The 20,042-nt window shown below is 37.8% G+C and overlaps 1 protein-coding gene across 5 annotated transcripts in view; it reads left to right on the plus strand.

Moving 5' to 3' along the window:
* The first annotated feature begins 3,517 nt into the window (after window positions 1–3,517).
* The window catches only part of CLOCK (clock circadian regulator), a 128,170-nt gene continuing 111,645 nt past the window's right edge, over window positions 3,518–20,042 (plus strand). For 3 of the 5 annotated variants that reach the window (XM_027057016.2, XM_015068547.3, XM_053217347.1), the window contains exons 1-2: window positions 3,518–3,860; window positions 5,120–5,198. The gene's annotated coding sequence lies outside the window, so the exon portion shown is untranslated. Of the gene's footprint in view, window positions 3,861–3,988; window positions 4,159–5,119; window positions 5,199–20,042 lie in introns of those variants that run through there. The other 2 variants (XM_027057023.2, XM_053217348.1) reach the window with 1 other exon arrangement.

Raw genomic sequence — 20,042 nt, forward strand, 5'->3', positions numbered from 1 at the left:
ACTTAATAAGTATCATTGAGGAAAGAGTGGGCACAACAATAGACAGTAACTGTGGGTACTCTGTGGGGGAGGGAGGAGGTGAGACATAGGAGACCTACTTAAATAGGGTAGTTAGATTTTTGAGACATGAAGACTGAGGAGCCAGCCACGAGAAAAGGTAGGAGGGTAGTCCAAGCAAGGGCACAGCATGTGCCAAAGCCTGAGAACAGAGAGAGATTAGCAAGGAACTAAAGGCAGTTTCTAGGTGGGGAGTGTTATGGGAAAAGTAAAAAATGAAGAACGTAAGTTTGGAGATATAGCAAGGGCTAGATCAAACCGGGTGTTCTGACCATGATTAGGAGTATGAATGGAATGGGAAGCAAAAGGGTTTCAAGTAGGAGCATACGATTTCATTCTTATTTCCAAAAGAATACTCATGCTGCTCTGTACAGAACAGATTGAAGGGGGCACGCAAGATATTTGAGATACCCAAGAGGAGACATCAGGTAGGCAATTGGACATAAGTGTATGGAGCCCAAAGGAGAGGTGTAGGCTGGAGTTACAAATTTATGAGTCATTTCAGGGGCGGCTGAACTGGGTGGCTCAGTTGGTTAAGCATGCGACTTCAGCTCAGGTCATGATCTCAGGTTTTGTGAGTTTGAGCCCTGCATCAGGTTCTGTGCTGACAGCTCAGAGCCTAGAGCCTGCTTTGGATTGTGTCTCCCTCTCCCACTGCCCCTCCCCTGCTCACTCTCTTTCTCTCTCTCAAAAAAAAAAAAAATTAAAAAAAATTTTTTTAAAAGTTACTATTAAAAAAAAATAAAACAAAATTGATGAGTCATTTCAACCATTCCTAGGTTTCCAGCAACAAATTGTAAACATCTAAAACCATCATCCTTACTACTAAACCTTTATGTAGCAGTTTATAATTTACATTTGACCATCACAATTCTCTGAGATGCTTATTCTTCTATGTTTACAGATAAATGCTCTGAAGCTCAGACAAATTCTTTTAACTTGTTCAATGTCTCTTTAGAACTGGTCAGGATTTAAGCCCAGACCTTTGACTACAAAGTCTATTATCACCACCTCATATTATTGTACTGCCCTCTATTTTAAAGGATCTAGAAACAATATTAGAAATTGGCTAACCCATGGAGATTTCTTTTAAAAAAATGCCACAAACTTTTCTTATATTCCCTATTATGCATATCTTAAATTTCCTGTGTTCCAGTTTACCTTAAACTATGGTGGTGAAACTAGGAATGCCAATGAAAGGATAGACAGGACTTTGTAACTGATGGGACCCAAGAACTAGGGGGAGGACTTGAGCAAGAGATGTAAGAATCATACAGAAGGGAATATCATTTGTTAATAGCCAAGGCTTACATGGGATCTCTTATGTACCAGGTACTATTACACACACACACACCCTTACATCTATTTTCTGTATCTCAATTATCCCATGAGACAGGTTTGCTACTATCCTCATTTTACAGATGAGGAATGTGAAGAACAGAGAAATAACTTGCTCAAAGTCATGTAGATATTAAGTGGTGGGTTGGGATTTCAATCCAGCAGTTTTAGTTTCCAATTTTGTACTCTTAACAACTAAATTATATTGTCTCTATCAAGACATCAACTAGGAGAATCAGTTGGAAAGGGTGCTGGAAATGCTGTTTAAGTAACAGCAAGGTATATGAGAAAGAATTAACAGAATATTTAAATTACATAAATTGTTGTTTAGGATCTGTGAAACTATGAAGCAGGATTTTTCTTAGGGAAAAGTAGAATCTAGAAGTTGGAAAAGTTATTAGAAATATCTGATTCAGTTTTCTTCTTGGAGAGAATACGGGGAGAACAGATAAACTGTGAACTGAACTGGGGAAATGTTCAAGCAGTGGCAGAGGACTGAGCAGAAAAAAAGAGGATTATCAATTGGTCTTGGTAAATGATTAAATACAGAAAATGAGAGAGGAAGGAGTCAAAGATGAACGTGATTTGATACTAGTGACTAAGAGTATAATGGAACCATTAAAAGGGCAAAGGTGTTTTTGAAGATAGGAGTTCTAGATGAGGTAGAATCTGAGGAGGGATCACTTTCTCTAGAATATAAATATCCATGTCATAGGGGAAGCATGCAAACCCTCTGGTCTGGCTGCAACCTACCTTATCCATATTATTAACCTTGCCTGCTCTCCTACTACCAGCATCCTTTAGGATTCATGATAGCAAGTGACAGAAAACCTCTCACTAGTTTAAGCAATAAAACAGACACATGAAAGAACTAATTTAACTGAAATTTCCAGTTATCTGGCCCACGTTGGGTTCAGGGCATTAAATGCTAACAAGGCCAAATCTCCATCTTTGAATCCGCTTTTTTCCACGTTGCCTTCTTTCTTAGAATAATCCATGAGTGGAAAGATGGCTTCAGGCCTTCATTTTTCCAGATTTAAATCCATTGGCAGAGAGAGCACCCTACTTGGTAACTCCAGCCTAAGGCAGAAGATCAACTCAAATATGCTTCCTTCACTGGCTTCCTTCCTTCCTTCCTTCACTGCCCCAGCCATAATGGACTGAGTGAATAGTTCTCCAAGAGGAATTATTGGAATAGAAAATGAATATTTAACAGGCAAAAATGTCTGCTATATGATGGAGTGGTTAAAATCCTCAGGTGAAGGATCAGGGATAAGTTCCCCAATTTTGATGTTCTTTTTCTCTTTCTGCAAGAATCATAAATGCTTACTGAGATGAATGTTACCTTGAAGGGAGCAATTTTGAAACAAGAAGATAGTTTCTATTGTAAATCCAAAAGACATTCACTAAAACATGAAAAATACTAGGAATTAGGGCTGCAAAGACTTCTTTTCCAATCATTGACAACTACTGAAACGTGCTTTCCCATATGGACCAAGTGTGTTATAAGCATCAATGGAAGTAATTTCCCCTAAAGTAAGTAGGAAGTATTCACATGCTTTTCTAATAAGGGAAGCCGTGCAGATTATGTCCTGGTGTATCCTCACTGCTTCATCCCTCATCTGCCATTATACTGTCACCAGGTTTTTAAGGCCAGGTGAAAAACTCCGAAGGAACACATCTTGACCTTCTTTTACCTCCCTCCTCCAGGCACTGGCGCATATCCGGTCTCCGCAGGCCCACCCACCAATAAGAAACACGAGCCTTGCTCCTTCCAGAGAGAAGAAAAAGATGTCTCTGGATGTCCATCCACCTTCGCAAACAACCTCTCCCAGCCCCAAGAGAGGAAACACGAGTGATGCCGCTGGTGAATGAAAAAAGTCTTCCGCCTGCCAACACCCGGAAAATCTTCCCTGGCGTTGTTGGCAAAGTGATTTGCTTTTTAAAAGGGAGAGGGTCTCCTTTTGCACCCCCAGATGCCTCATCCAGCAAGAAACTCTCCCTCCACCTCCTCCTCCTCCCCGCTCCCTACCATAGGCGAAAGCCAAAGCCACCCGGACCTAAAGCCAACGATTCCCCCGATCCGACCAGGCCCCGCCTCCCCGGCTTTCCAGTAACGAGTGCGGAGTAGGGGGCTCCGAGGGAATACCGGTCTCCCTCCGCGGACGGCGCAGACGCACGGCTCAAGGGAGCCGGAGTCTCCTCGGCGCCCGGGATCCCCTCCGCGGCTCGGCGCTGCCTAACGGGGCAAGTCGCATGCGCATCGAGTTGCGCCGGGGAAAGGGAGAGTGAGGGGAGGGGCAAACTCAGAGCGCCGGCGGTCGGAGCCCGCGAGGGTCACTGACGACGCATGCGCTGGCAGGGAGCGCAATCACAGACTAGGTTTGCGGCTACCGGCTTAAAAAGGAAACCCCCGAGAGTGAGAGCGCGAAGGAAATCTGGCCGCCGACGCGTGCGCGCTCTTGGTGAGTGGCGTCCCACCGGGTGGGCCCGGGGCCTGAAGTCCGTCGGTAGGCTTGCCTCGGCGGCGCATGCGTGCTCCTAGTGCCGGTGGAGGAGGGGAGGAGAAGGGAGGGGGAGGAGCGGGCGGCAGTAGCGGTGAATTTTTTGGAGGTGGGTGGGGGGCGCTACTCACAACCCCAGGTGCTGCTTGTGCTGGAGCCGCGGTGTCTCCTGGACGCTGCCGGGTTAGTGGTTCCGAGTCACCGCAGCCAGACTCCAGGGTGGGGGAGGGAAGAAGCCGGAGCCGCCGCAAGCTACACGGTGAGAGCGCGGGGAAGGGGAGGGAGCGGGGGGCGGTGTGTGTGTGTGTGTGTGTCTGTGTGTGTGTGTGTGGCCGGGGGGGCGGCGGCCAAGGGAGGGGAAGGCGGGAGCTAAAGCCCAAGTTTTGCTTATCGCCCTAGTGTGCCTTTTCCCGGGAGTTGGGGTGGAGTCGCACCCTAGCTGAGGGGCCCTCTGGGCTGCTGGGGTTACCTGCGGGGCAGGGGCGGGATTGGGGTGCACGGTGGGGCCAGGTGGCTAGAGCGCGCCCTGGGGCTGGGGCCGATTCCAGCGGCAGGGCGGCCGGGAAAGCCGGAGACGCGGTGCAGAGAGGGCTTTCGCTGGGGACCCGCTAGGCCTTGTGACCCACTTTATTCCTGTCACAACTCGGGCACGTTTGGAGCGGCGCCCAATGGGGCGCCGGGGCGGCCAGCTCCTCCGGGGAACCCCCGCCCTGCCGGCCCGCGCGCCGCGGTCCGCAGTCCGAGCGGCGGCCGCCGCCCGTGGGCTGGTTCCGTTAGTGGTCGTGGTTCCGGGGCTCGGTTCCCGGGGAGCGCGCGGCTCCGCGGGTTCGGGAGCTCGAGGCGCTGCGCCAGGTCTTCCTTCTGGCGACCCGCGCCTCCCTGCGCCTTGTCACCACCGCAGCTGGCTGTTCTAGATCCCTTTCCGCCCGAGAAGCTGTAGTCTGTGTGTAGCTGGTCCTGCGCTCTGGCCCCGGTGTGTAATTTCCAACACGTAGCGCTGCAGAGCTTACATTCTTCAGAGTGTTTTCGCTGGTGTAGAAGTCGTCCTGTTGATGGTAATAGTGAGCAGGATCCAGTAAGATAAATGGCTCGGCCTCTGACCTGTCGGATGAAAGATCGAATCAGTGGTTGTTTCTTGCTATTAGGATACCGGGCTAAAGGACTTCAAGGCTTATTGGCCTTGAAAACATTGATTCTTTTTTTTTTTTTTTTTTTTATAGTGAAAGGAAAGCACAAGAAGAAAGTTTTACAGTCATTGTTGATATGACTATTATGCTGGTCCCCCAGATCAAAAAAAAGGTAATTTCACTTGGAAGATTGCATTCTAACTTGTAGCTTTATTTTTAGGGATAAAGAATTGTGGAGTGTTTGTTCCTTCACCTGCTTCAAAAACAAACGTTTTAAAAAGGATATAATTTAGCTAATGAATTGGCTTCTTGAAAGCTATGCCTTGGGAACCTCAAATCTGGTTTGTTTTAAAATTTTGTTGGGGGAAGGAAACTAACTCAGGTATTATGTAGTTGAATGAACAGAATGTCATTAAAGGTTAGCCAGAAGAAGACAGATGAAAGTTGTGGTAGAACTAGTCATGATCAGTTATGAGAGAAAGAATGAGGAAGCTTTTTGTGCCCTGGCATGGAAAGATCTCCAGAAGATGTTATAGAGTGGGGAAAAAAGTCCCTCCCCACCCCCCACAAAAAGGTGTAGGACAGTGTGAATAATGTGCTACTTTATGTGTTAAGGTGTGGGGAAGGAATAAGAATATATACTTATGTTTGCTCTTCCATTATAAAGAAACTGGGAAGATACTGGAGAAGAAATAAGGGGGGTGGGGGCCGGTAACCTGAAGAAGGGAGGTGGGAAATGAGAGGTACACTGTGTCTTTGTATTTAAAACTCTTGGTGGCTGTGTTACAGATTCATAAACTAGATTAAACCAAAATCCTCTTCTCAGAATAATTTGCTATGTGGGTTTTGTCTGTCTGCCTGTCTCTGTTCTATTGCTTGTTGTGGTTTTGACCATTTTCAGTATGATTTCCCTTTATATTTCTTAGAAAAATGAACTAACATTGAAAGAAAATTTAGGATAAGTTTGGCTCTTTCTACTTTAATTTTTAAGATGCTGAAGTCACAGACTAAAGATATTTAGTTATATTTTGCTTAGCTAAAATATATAATGGTATTTACATTGGGCATTATGGCTGGATTATGCTGTTTTCAGAGTACAGCTTTGTGTCTCCCTGTTTTTTCGGGAATTATAGTTGTATAAAATTTCACTTTTTTTAAAACTCCAAAGTTGTGATAATTGGAGAATATGAACACCTCATTACAATGAAAATAGACTTGATTTTCCAGGTAGTTTGCTTTTCAGACTGGGAAACTTTTTTCTCTTAAGGAAAGCAGACATGAACCTCGATTTCTGAAATTTGTTTATATAGTTCTTACGAAAAATTAAAATATATTTGAGGGGCAGCATTCTATTAGTGCAATAAAGTAAAAACTTTTTATGAATTATGGATTGCTATAAAAATTAAGATTTTTTTTTTTTTAACTGCCAACCTAACCTTTTTAACTAGGTTACAATTGCAAAAGGGCTTTGTTAGAGTGGATGTAATTTTTGAGGGGAGGGTACTGAAACTCCCTCTGGTGGCTAATAGTGTATAATCAAAGTAGTGAATGTTGAGTAGTGGGTGACAGTTACTGTTGGCATTTTTGTTATGTAACCAGTATTCCTTTTTATTTTGTAGGTTAAGATAATTGTATTATTTCTGTTTGATTTGTAGGTATCTAGTAGCCAGACTTCTGCAAAATGGCATTTATTTTTCTTTTGAATTCCATGTAGGTCTGTTAATCCTTTTTGAAAAAAATAGAATCACATTTCCAAGTTTTACTTAATTTTGTTTTTAAAATTATGGAAGTAAATTGATGCTCATGAAAACAATACAATATGTATATAAGTGAAAACTTCCTTTGCACACTTACGGTTTTATTTCACGTCCCTCCCCAGAGATAATTGCTATTAACACTGTTGTATAACCTTCTCTATCTTTTTCTGTGCGTTTATAAACCTAGACTTTTTAATATTGAAAATCTTAGCTCTCTACATTGGGTTCTGTACTACCCACAGGACAGGGATATGACTTGGAGTATGTCAGAAAGTTTAACTAACGTGGTATATACCTCTTAGAACATACTCCTCTTTTCATTTGTGAGGGGTCAGTCAGCTTGGGTGCATTTACAGTTTGCAGTAAGGTCCTGCTGATGTGAGCTTTATCTGGTGTAGATTGTATTTATCTGAAAGAGTTGGGTTTCCTGGGTTTTATAGGACTCTTTAGAGTCTACATTTTAGGGTTTTCTTTGGGTTTTGACCTGGTCAGTAGCTCACAGGTTAAACTTTGATTTTATTCTTCTGTTCTTGCAGACAAGAAACTCCCTAGGTTACATGAACCTTTCCAGGTCCTTTGAAGTGAAGATAGGTAAACTCTGTCCTTAACTAAGGGACACTGATTGACTTGGCTGGAATCTAGTCTTTGAGAGGGAAAGGAGGAGAAGAGGCCTTTTAGTCTGGTTTGTACTTACCTGACAGCAGACAAGGAGTATGCATACCTCCACCCACCTCCTATTTCCTTCTGCAAGAGAACACTACCTTTCTAATAATTCTTTTCAGGTGATAGAGTGTGCAGAAAGTTCAGAGTATGAATCAAGACTAAATCTTTACTGTTTAGTGTTTACTAAGCTATGTGAGATACATAGATTTCAGTACATTGACCCTGCCCCCTGTGGGTCTGATGTCTAGTATAAAAGAGCATGTACATAAGGATTATGACACAAGATAGAAATGATCGATTCCAGAAGAAAAATATACATGAGGTTTAAAAGGGTGAGACTGTTTCCAGCCTTTTGTTTTTGCAGGCGTGGGATTTAGAGGGAGAGTTTATATCTCATCCTTTTAAATAATTAAGAAAGGATAGGAAGGATAGACTGAGAAAGCTCAAATCTTAAGCTTTTAAAGAGTAAGCAAGTAAGGAGTTAAGTTGCATTGTTGCAGCAGACGTTTGTAAGACTAATTGATAGTTGCTTTTTTGTTTTTATACTAGTCCACAGGAAAGAGCCATTTGATGTTTAATTTGATAATTATAGCCTCTTTGAGATTTCAGGATTGTTAGAAATATTAGGAGATTTAGTTCTGTCAGTTAACTATTATCTACCATCTAATATGTCGGGAGATGTTAGTAATAAAAGTAAATTGTTTCTTACCTTATTTCCTTTCCTGAAAGCACATATTTAATATACCTTCTCTCCCACAGTTTTACTCCTACTGCTATGTCAGTTAAATATTTGCTGCAAATATTTTAAACTGTGAAAGCAAACAACAACCTTGTGAAAAATCAAAGTTCCACATTATAGCAGTATTACCTTTTGTTGTTTGTGTCCGTTTCCTTCCAGTTCTTTGCAGAGGCATAAAGTAAGTTTTTTTTATGTGTAGTTTCTTATAGGCCTTGTACTAGTAAAGATTGCATTTTCTCTTTTACCAACTAAAATTCTAGATGCAATTGTATGAATTACTTATAGAATAAAGTGTCAGAGCAATTTCTTACAAGTTGACTGTAATTATTATAATGACATTTATATTTATAGGTTGCTTTTACAGCCATTTGTTAGTCATTTTTATAGCTCTGTTAACAACTTCTGTGAATTAGATGGATAGGAGTTTCCAGTTTTTCTCCATGTTATTAGTTATACAAATGTTAAATTACCTAAATTCATCCTCATAAGTATAGTGTCAGCTCTTGAGTTGTTAATGTATTTTTGATGTGTATTTTACAAAGATGTAATTCTGCTTATTATTTTAAGTCTTAGAAGTCTCCATAAAGAAATCACTTTGTAAAAATTAAATATTTATGAATTGTTTTTGACCTATAGTATACCGCTTAGGATGTGGCTTACTTTGTTTTTCAGAAATATTTTAATTTTTACATTTATATGGTCAAATAGTAAAACAGGAATTCCCATATTTTTCAAAGAGTTCATATTTAGTCAGGTACTTAAGTTTTTAATTCTCATTCAGAATAGTGGACAATGAAAACACAGGTTGGTTCACCTTAAGAGGTTTTGTATTTGAAAACAAACAAAACCAACCACAGATGGGGGTTTTATTAGTAAGGGTTAAACCATATGCCTAATATAGAGTTTATTATTTGTATTAAATCATGGCTTAAATGTACATAGTTGCCTTTGTCTCTTTTTAAATCTCTTCCCCCCAGTTATGAAAATAGCACATCCCTAACATAGAAAATTTGGGAAATAGGAAAAAGCATGAACTAAATTTTTAAAATATCACTGGAAATCCCACTACAAAGAGGTGCCATTGTTAACCTTCTGGAATAGTTTCTTGCTTCATTTTTTTAGCCATTATATAAATATATGTGTACTTGAAGACACTTGATGTTTACAAAATGGGCTCATAATGCATCTACTGTAGTGCATATTCTCCCCCCACCCCATGTTTATTTATTTATTTCTTTATTTTGAGGGAAAGCCTGCCTGGAAGGAGGTGGGGTGGCGGGAGGTGGGGTGGAAATCCATCCTAAGCAGGCTCCTTGCTGTGCATGGAGACTGACACTGGGGACAGTGAGATCACAATCTGAGCCTGGTCTGACGCTTTACCAACTGAGCCACCCAAGAGCCCCTGTAGTGCAAATTATTCTATTCACTTAACAATGAATCTTGAACATTTTTATTTTTATGTTGGTAGTTTTCTACAATGTGATTATTTTTAATGGCTGTGGAGTACTCTCCTCTAGGTTTGTGTAACAATTTACTGATCTTTTCACATGGACACTTAAGTTATCAATTTTTAAAATAATGTGTCACTCTTGAATTAGAATTTAAGTAGACTGATACTGAATTTGTATTAATATCCAGGATAAACCAAACTTTTGTGCTTTTGTTGAAAAAAATGTTCCATAAGTGTATAATAAATTAATAATGACCTGTAATAAAGTGAATCTATATTTTATTTCTAAAGTATGTTTTACTGAACTGTATTAAGTTAACTTTTTATGAGCATAAATCATTTGGATAGTAGTGTTCTTGAACAAGCCTTCTAAGTAGGGTGGGGATCTGTGAAGCAGTCAGTACACACAATTAAAATGAAGTTCAACAGGGGCACCTGTGTGACTTGATTGAGCAACCGACTTTGGCTCAGGTCATGATCTCGAGGTTTGTGAGTTCCAGCCCTACACTGGGCTCCCTGCTGACAGTCTGTCAGTGCAGAGCCCACTTCAGATCCTCTGTCCCCCTCTCTCTGGCCCTCTCCCGCTCGCACTGTCTCAAAAATAAATAAACATTAAAAAAAAAATGAAATTCAACAGAAAAGTTTTTTGATTGCTCCAAAACACTTCCTTAAAAGGAAAATCTAAATACCAAGAAAGAATTCTTTATCCTCCCAAAAATTGACATTAGCTTTATGTAGGTTTTCTGTGACATTTTATTCTACTTCTAGGTATCTGTATCTTCCAGTTTAAGTTGAGAAAAACTAAGTTAAACTACTTTCAAGAGAAAATAGATAAAATCTTACAGTTTAATCGAGTAGTTTTTAGTGTGCCTTCTGGTGTCTATTTTTGGAAGTTTCTCGGATTTTTATGAATATACTTTTAATAGGGACTGCCTTTTAGGCAGGAAAAAAGGTAGGAAGTTTTTAGGTATTATTTCATTTATTTATTCTTAGTGACATGATCAGATGGTTAAAATATTTGGTTTATTCTGAGTAAAGCTTGTTTATTGCCTGAAACTTAACAGCATACTACTTTAACAAGGCCTTAATTACTTATATTGATAGAATGATGTAGTGATTAAGAACACAGGCTCTAGAGCTAGCCTGCTTGGCATTCAAATCCTGGCTTTACTGTTAGATGGTTGTATAACCTTGGGCAGATGTTACCTCAATTTCTCATCTCTGAAAGGAAGATTATACTAGTTTTTAATATGTGAGGATTAAATGAGACAGTACATGCAAATTACTTAGAACAAAGTTAAGTGGCCAATAAATGTTAGCAGTTATTCTCCTCTTGTTATTTTCAAAATGTGTACCAGACATGGCTCTTATCTTTCTTTTGACTCCCAGTTTAAATGTATTTAAATAAGTTGCTTAAAGTTTTGTTTTTATATGGAGATTTTGGGAGTACTTGATCTTTTTATGTGATTTACAATAATAAAACAGTTACTAGAGCATGCTTCCAAGATGCATGGTATTTATTGTATATTTCTTGGAAGTCCTTTGGCAAATTTTTGTTCATGAAACTGATGACTAGTTTTCTTTTATGTTGAAACCTAAATTTTAGTTGAGATAATATTAGAAAAAGTTATTTAGGAAATAGCCCACAAATTAAAGTGAAAAATGTTAGGACTTGTACTTTATTTTGTAACTTTAACATGTAATATAGTATAATAGAAAATTCACAGATATTTATTAGATGCAAGAAGAGAAATGAGGGAACCATTAGTTGATGAGAAGAGCCATTTCCAACTCTTATCTGATTAATTTTTGTCTCCATCAGAAACGGTGATGATATATATTTGTAATTATAAAGGTTTTTTAGTTTTAAGATTAGAGTTTATTGTGTGAAATGTTTATATGTTCTGCTGCTTTTTAGACTTGATCACATTATCTTTTTCTGTAAGCCTGTTATTTTGTTGGAGCTGATCATTACATTTTGTAAACTGATTTTTTTTTCTTTTGAAAAGTATTGCAGTTTTTATAAAAAATGAGTCTTGCTTCTTGGAAAAGAGTTAAAGTGCCAAAAACTACAAAGAAAATCTCTGATGGGAAAAAATCACCTAAAATCTCAGGGATAAGCCCAGTTAAATTTTTTTTCCTAGCATTTTCTGAGGCATTTGTGTGTATGTATAATTTTATAGTAAGTGGAATATTTGTAAACAGTTTATTTCATATTTTATGGATGTCTTTGCTTGTGAATAAATGCAGATTATCATTAATTTAATCAAGTGTTAGTCTTTTAGTTTCAGTATTAGTTCATTTACTTTTTTACTCCTAAGTTTTCCACTACCATCAACTTTGACTTTGAATCGTCTACTTTGCATTCCTTTTTATCCCTTCTGTTTTGCTTTCTTTTGAGTTAATCAAATTATTTTTATTCTGTTTTTCCCACTATTTGCTCCTGACTTATGTATTCTTTCACTGTATCTTTCATTGTTATTTCAGAGATTATAACAAGTATACTTATTAGTATAGTATAGATTACTACTTCTACCATTCCCCAATAATGCCAATTTCTTACACTTTAACTCCTACTCCAACCTTTTTGCATTGTTATTATTCTGCATTTTATTTGTACATATTTTAAACTCCAGAAAGCATTATGGGTATGATTTTAGACAGTTTTTGTTAATATTTACCCTTTCCAGGTCTCTTCCTACCTGCCTTTGTGTGTTTCTGTCTGGGATTATTTTCCTTCCGTCAGAAGAACTTCTTTTACTATATATTTTAATAATGGTCTACCTACTGATGGTGATTTTTTTTCATTTTTATTTGAGACCATCTTAATTTCACATTGTGTTTTGAAGAATATTTTTTACTGAGTGTAGAATTCTAAGTTGGTAGTTATTTTTTTTCTTCATTAAAAAAATGTTTTCTTGTCTTTTGGCTTTTTGTTGAAGTCAGCTGCCAGTCTTATTGAAGGTAATTATCACCTTATAGTCTTGCTGACAATAATGTGTCTTTTATTTTTCTTTGACTACTTTCAAGACTTTCTCTTTTGTATTAGATTTTTAGCTGTTTGACTATAATATGTTGAGGTATGCTTTTCTTTAGAAGTATTTTGTTTTATGTTCATACCCCTTTTTGAATTAGTAGCTTGATGCCTTTTTGTTTGAGGATGTTCTGTTATTCCTCTTCAAATATTCTGTTCCCCTTTTCAGATTCTAATTTAAACATGTGACAAGTCAATGATCATGTTCCACACATCTCTTAAATATTTTTTTCTCTGTACTTCACTTTAGGTATCTTCTATTGACCCTTCTTTCATTACTCAAACTGTTTTCTCTTTTGTTGAAACTGATCTATTATAGTCTTAATTTTATATTGTAATTTTGAGTGCTAGAACATCAATTTAATCCTGTTTTAAAATTGACCCTTCTTTCATTACTCAAACTGTTTTCTCTTTTGTTGAAACTGATCTATTATAGTCTTAATTTTATATTGTAATTTTGAGTGCTAGAACATCAATTTAATCCTGTTTTAAAGATTTTTAATACTCCAGTTCTCCTGAGTATATTGATAGTTATTTAAATGCTTATCTGTTGGTTCCAATATCTGTATCATCGACTGGTCTGCTTATATTGTTTGTTTTTCTGTTGGTTATTGGTTATATGGTTGTATGTTTCTGTCTCTTCACGTGCATGCTAAGTTTCTGAAGGAACTTGTCCATTTCATCTGTGTTGTGAAATTTATTGATAAACTTGTTTATGAGTTGTTACCCTTTAAATATTTATAGAATCTATAGTGAAGTAAATATACAATCTGTAGAGATTCAGTATCATTTTTGATTTTGGTAATCTGTCTTTTTTTTCACTTGATCAGTCTGGCTAAGATATTTATTTTCATTTTTATTAAAAGATTTTTTTAATGTTTGTTTTTGAGAGAGAGCGTGCGTGCGCGCACACAAGAATCTGAAGCAGGCTCTGAGCTGTGGGAACAGAGCTTGACGCAGGGCTTGAACTCAGGAACAATGAGATCATGACCTGAGCAGAAGTTGGTGCTTGACCACCTGATTCACCCAGGCGCCCCATGCCTTCCTTTGTTTTCCTAATGGTGTCTTTGAAGAGTTTTAAATTTTGATTAAATACAATTTATCAATTCTTTTATGATTCACATTTTTTGTGTTCTAAGAAATATTTATCTGCCTCAGACTTTTTCTCATGTTTTCTTAACAGAAGTTTTATAGTTTTAGCTTTTGTGTTTGATTTATTTCAAAGTAATTTTTATATATGGGATGAAGAAAGGGTTGAGATTCTTCAAAAAAATTTTCCCCTCACATAGGTACACAGTTGTTAACAGCATCATTTGTTGAGAAAAGGTCATCCTTTCTCCACAGAGTTATCTTTCTGCTTTTGTCAGAAAGCACCTAACCATATGTATGTGGGTCTTTATGAAATCTGTTTTATGTAGTGAACTATATGTCTGTCCTTATATCAGTATCTTAATGTCTTGATTATTGTAGCTTTTCTAGTAATGGAAATTCTCTAGCACTGCTTCTTTTTCAAAATTGTTTTTTTTTGGATTCCTTTAATTTCATATAATTTTAAGATTAACTTGGTCCCTCTATAAAAATGGCTACTGGGATTGTGATTACATTGAGCCCACAGATCATTTTAGAGAGAACTGACCTCTTAATGCCAAGTCTTTAAAAAAAATTTTTTTTTTAATGTTTATTTATTTTTGAGACAGAAAGAGACAGAGCATGAATGGGGGAAGGTCAGAGAGAGAGGGAGACACAGAATCTGAAACAGGCTCCAGGCTCTGAGCTGTCAGCACAGAGCCCGATGTGGGGCTCGAACTCATGGACCGCGAGATCATGACCTGAGCCGAAGTCGGATGCTTAACCGACTGAGCCACCCAGGCACCTGTTAATGCCAAGTCTTTTGATCCACAAACAGTATAACCTCTCTTTTCATTTAGGCCTTCATTTCTCTCAACATTGCTTTTATAGTTTTTTAAATATACTTTTAGTGGTGGATTTTATCCTGTTTATTCAGCAAGTACTTATTGAGCATCTAGGTATGCTAGGTACTGTTCTAGTTCCTGTGTTATACCAGTGAACAAAATAGGCAAAAAACCCTGCCCTTGGGGAGTTTATATTCCAACTGGAGGAAGCTAGATGAGAAACTAGTAAATATGTTAGATGGTCATTATTACTTTTGGAGTAAAACAAATCGGGCTATAAGAGGTTGTAGTATATGAATATGAGGGAGGTAGGGCAGGGTTTACAGTTTTAAATTGCGTGGACAAAGAAGTCTTCATTGATAAGTCAGTATTTGAGCAGACCTTAGTCTGCTACATATATGAATAATGAAACAACAAACGATTTCAGAAGGAAAAGGGAGAAGAATGTGGGAGCTTGAGTAAGTGTGCTAAGTAAGCTAATTGCTTCTTGTGTGATAGCTGGGAGCCAGTAGCATATAAAATCAGTAAGTGTAGTAATAGAAGTATACCTAACTGCAGAAAGGTAAACAGTTAAGAAAGATAATGTGTTTTGTTGAAATCTAGTGATGACAAAGGGAGGAGGAAAAATAAACACATTGTATCCTAGCTTGTAGTAGAGAACCTACAGGTAAAATGTGAAGAAATAGAGGACTTGGGGTACCTTGGTGGCTCAGTCAGTTAAGCATCTGACTCTTGATTTTGGCCCAGGTCATGATCTAATGGTTCGTGACTTCAAGCCCCACATCAAGCTCCACATTGGCAGTGCCAAGCCTGCTTGGGATTCTTTCCCTCTCTCTCTCTGCTCCCCCACTCCCGAAGAAAGGAAATAGAGGACTAAGTTCATTATATGTGGATATGATTGTAAAGATGTCTATAGTACAATAATAAAAACTTTGGTAAAAGTAACAGAACTATCTGTAAGATATAAAGAGAGGATGGAATTAAGCAACAAAAAGATGAGTATTCTGTAAAGTTCATTTTATAATGAAGTACCAAATATCTGTTAAAAATAATTTAAAAAATAATATTCAAAAGGCAAAAACATACTAGACATTTATTCACAAAATCCATACTGGCAGAAGACATTAATGGGTCTTAGACCATAGTGTATCAAGTGAACAAAATCTTAAGGCTGTAGAACATCTAAATACCCCAATTAATAAATAAAATTTGATGGATAACTGAATTCTACCTTGGAAATAGAGACCATAACTTCTTTTCAAGCACCTATAGGATATGTACAAAAATTGATTGTTACTAGATTGTAAAGAAAACTTTAGGGGCGCCTGGGTGACTCCATTGGTTAAGTGTCTAACTCTTGATTTCTACACAGGTCATGATCTCATGGTTTGTGAATTCAAGCCCTGTGTCGGGCTCTGTGCTGACAGTGCAGAACCTCCTTGGGATTCTCTCTTTCCCTCTCAGTCTGCCCTTCCCCTGTGTGCATGTGCCCGCTCTCTCTCAAAGTAAATACATACAAACTTTAAAAAATGACTAGCATGTTAAAAAAAAACACACACACACACTCTGAAAGATAGGAATGATGAGCTCCCCATCTTGTATGGTAGCTACTAGCTATATCTGGCTATTTAAGTAGAAGTCATTAAAATTTTTTTAAAGAAGTTTATTTATTTAGAGAGGGTGTGTACAAGTGGCGGAAGGGGAAGAGAGAGAGAGAGAGAATCCCCGGCAGGGTCCACACGATCAGTGCCGTGAGGGCTGGAACCTGTGAACTGTGAGATCATGACCTGAGCCTGAAGTCAAGAGTCGGATGCTTAAGCAAGTTTAAATTCAGTTCTTAGTTTCACATGCCATTTAGAAATGCCCAATAGGATTGATTGCCTTTGGAATGAGGAGAAAAAAATGCAGATTGAAGATAATAAGTGAACTAAATCCTTTTTCATAATGAGGAGTCAATAGGTAATTTGATGCTACTCAAGAAATAAAGACAGGAACGTGTTATGTATAATTATGAAGATAAATATAAAAGTAAGTGAAATATAAAAAAAAGATGAAAGTGATAGTTTCTAGGGAGTAGGACTGCAGGTAGGGACAGTTGGGCATGCTGCCTTTCCATTATGCTGCCTTTTTGTACTGTTTTTTAAAAATCATGTATATGTATACCTTTTAGGGGTGCCTGGGTGGCTCAGTCAGTTAAGCATCTGACTGCAGCTCAGTTCATGATCTCATGGTTTGTGAGTTCAAGCCCCTCATCTGGCTCTCTGCTGTCAGCATAGAGCCTGCTTCAGATCCTCCATCCCCCTCTTTCTCTGTCCCTCCCCTGCTCACGTGCATTCTCTCCCTGTCTCAAAAATATGTAAAAGTTAAAAAAAAAAAAAGTTAAATACCTTTCAAACAACAAAAGCACTACTTAAATGGGCCAGGAAATAAAAATCAAAACATGTACTCATAGCCTCTAAAGATTTATGATCTATTTCAAAGACTTTTTCTCTTTTGGAATTTCTAGGGAATATTTTAAACAATAGTAAGGAGTGACATTCGTACAAAGTTTTTACTAAAATAATTAAGGTACTGCTTATTATTCAAGATACCACTTTGTACTGCATGATTTATTCACAACTATAATTTTTCTTTTTTATTTATTTATTTTATTTATTTTTATTTTTATTTTTATTTTTTTAACATTTATTTATTTTTGAGACAGAGAGAGACAGAGCATGAACGGGGGAGGGCCAGAGAGAGAGGGAGACACAGAATCGGAAGCAGGCTCCAGGCTCTGAGCCATCAGCCCAGAGCCTGACGCGGGGCTGGAACTCACGGACTGCGAGATCGTGACCTGAGCTGAAGTCGGATGCTCAACTGACTGAGCCACCCAGGCGCCCAACAGCTATAATTTTTCAAAATATATTATTACATCTTTTTATGAAGTCACCATGAGAGAGGAAATACAGGAAAGGGTTAGGGTAAAGATAAAAGAAGTTTTGCCCTATAATCTGAGAATATTACTTGAAAGCATATAGGCAGACTAGTATACAGGGTCATTTGTTGAATGAGTATTGTAGTAGATTCCCAGTTTCCCAGGTAGAGTGGCTAAGCCAGTTTTTACAGCCTGACCCTCTGCAGTTGTCAGTATATTGTAGTTTGACAATTCAAGTAAGCTTTACATGTGAAGAAAAAAAAATTAAACATATAGGGATTAAATATAAACCCTTAGAGGAGTAGCATTACACAGCAAATTATCAAAAAAGAAATTCAAAGAAATAGAAACCATTCAAATAAATCCTACAATTGAAGAACACAATGATTGAACTGAAGATTTTAGTAGATTCAATAGCAGACTCAACCAAGCAGAAGAAAGAATTAGAAGACCGGTCATTTGATATGTAATCAGCAGAGCAAAAGTAAAGGAGAATGATGGGGTACCTGGGTGGCTCTCTCTGCTCCTCCCCTGCTCGTGCTCTGTCTCTCTTTCAAGAATAAATAAACATTAAAAAAAAAAGTAAAGGAGAATGAAAAAGAGTGAAGAAAGCCTATGGAGTGACAAGGTACTATTGAACTATGAATTATTGAAGTCCCAGAGTAAGAGAGGGAGAAAGGAGAAGTCTAATTTTTAAAGAAATAATGGCTAAGAACTTCCCAAATCTAGGGAGAGATTTGGCCATCTAAGTTCATGAAGCTAATAATAGATCACCCCCAAATTTCAAACCAAAATCATATTCTCCAAGACATTATAATAAAACTGTCTAAAGTCAAACATGAAAGTTTAGAAGCATCAAGAGAAAAAAAAAATTCCCATATAAGGGAACCCCCATAAGGCTATCATCAGATTTCTCAGCAGAAACTTTGCAGGTCAGGAGAACATGTAAAGATATATCCAAAGTGCTGAAAGGAAAAAACTGCCAATCAAGAAAACTTTACCCCACAAAATTGTTTTTCAGGGTTGAAAGAGAGGTAAAGACTTTCCCAAACAGACAAAAGTTGAGAGAGTTTATCACCACTAGACCTGACTTACAAGAAATGCTGAGAGGAATTCTTCAAGCTGAAATGAAAAGATGCTACTTAGTAACATAAAATTATATGAAATTATAGAACATACTGGTAAAGGTAAGTATACAGTCAAAATTCAGATTATTCTTACAATGTAATGTGTGTGAATCACTTAACTAGTATAAAGGCTTAAAGGCCAAAATTATTAAAAACTATAGCTGCAACAATTTATATGGCTATATAAAAAGTAAATTACAACATAGAAAATAAAGTATGGGAGGGGGCATAAAAGAATAAAATTTTTGTATGTGATTGAAGTTGTTAGTTTAATATAGACTGTTAATGCCTGTTTAATATAGACTGTTAATAAAATGTTTTGTGTAAGCCTCATGGCAACCACAAAGTAAAACCTGCAGTAGATTCACAGAAGATAAAGAGAAAGGAATCAAAGCATACCACTATAGAAAATCAGTTCACAAAGACAGCAAAAGAGGAAGAAAGGAATGAAGGGGCTACACAAAACAGCCAGAAAATAAGATGACATTAGTAACTTCTTTTTTTTTTTGATTTAACTTTATTTTTTATTTTTTAAAATTTACATTCAAATTAGTTAGTATATAGTGAAGTAATGATTTCAGTAGATTCCTTAATGCCCCTTACCCATTTAGCCCATCCACCCTCTCACAACCCCTCCAGCAACCCTCAGTTTGTTCTCCATACTTATGAGTCTCTTTTGTTTTGTCCCCCTCTCTGTTTTTATATGATTTTTGCTTCCCTTCCCTTATGTTCATCTGTTTTGTCTCTTAAAGTCCTCATATGAGTGAAGTCATATGATTTTTGTCTTTTCTCTGACTAATTTCACTTAGCATAATACCCTCCTGTTCCATCCACATAGTTACAAATGGCAAGAGTTCATTCTTTTTGATTGCTGAGTAATACTCCAGCGTGTATGTATGTATGTGTATGTGTGTGTGTATATATATATATATAAAGAAAATGTGTGTGTGTATATATATATATGTGTGTATATATATGTGTGTGTGTGTGTGTATATATATATATATATATACACACACACACACACCACATTTTCTTTATATATTTATCCATCGATGGACATTTGAGCTCTTTCCATACTTTGGCTATTGTTGATAGTACTGCTATAAACATGGGGGTGCATGTGTCCCTTCGAACCAGCACACCTGTATCCCTTGGATAAATGCCTAGTAGTGCAATTGCTGGGTGGTAGGGTAGTTCTATTTTTAGTTTTTTGAGAAACCTCCATACTGTTTTCCAGAGTGGCTGCACCAGCTTGCATTCCCACCAACAATGCAAAAGAGATCCTCTTTCTCCACATCCTTGCCAACATCTGTTGTTGCTTGAGTTGTTAATGTTAGCCATTCTGACAGGTATAAGGTGGTATCTCATTGTGGTTTTGATTTGTATTTCCCTGATAATGAGTGATGTTGAGCA

The sequence above is a fragment of the Acinonyx jubatus genome, chromosome B1 (assembly GCF_027475565.1).
Source record: "Acinonyx jubatus isolate Ajub_Pintada_27869175 chromosome B1, VMU_Ajub_asm_v1.0, whole genome shotgun sequence".
In the NCBI taxonomy this organism is placed as follows: Eukaryota; Metazoa; Chordata; class Mammalia; order Carnivora; family Felidae; genus Acinonyx; species Acinonyx jubatus.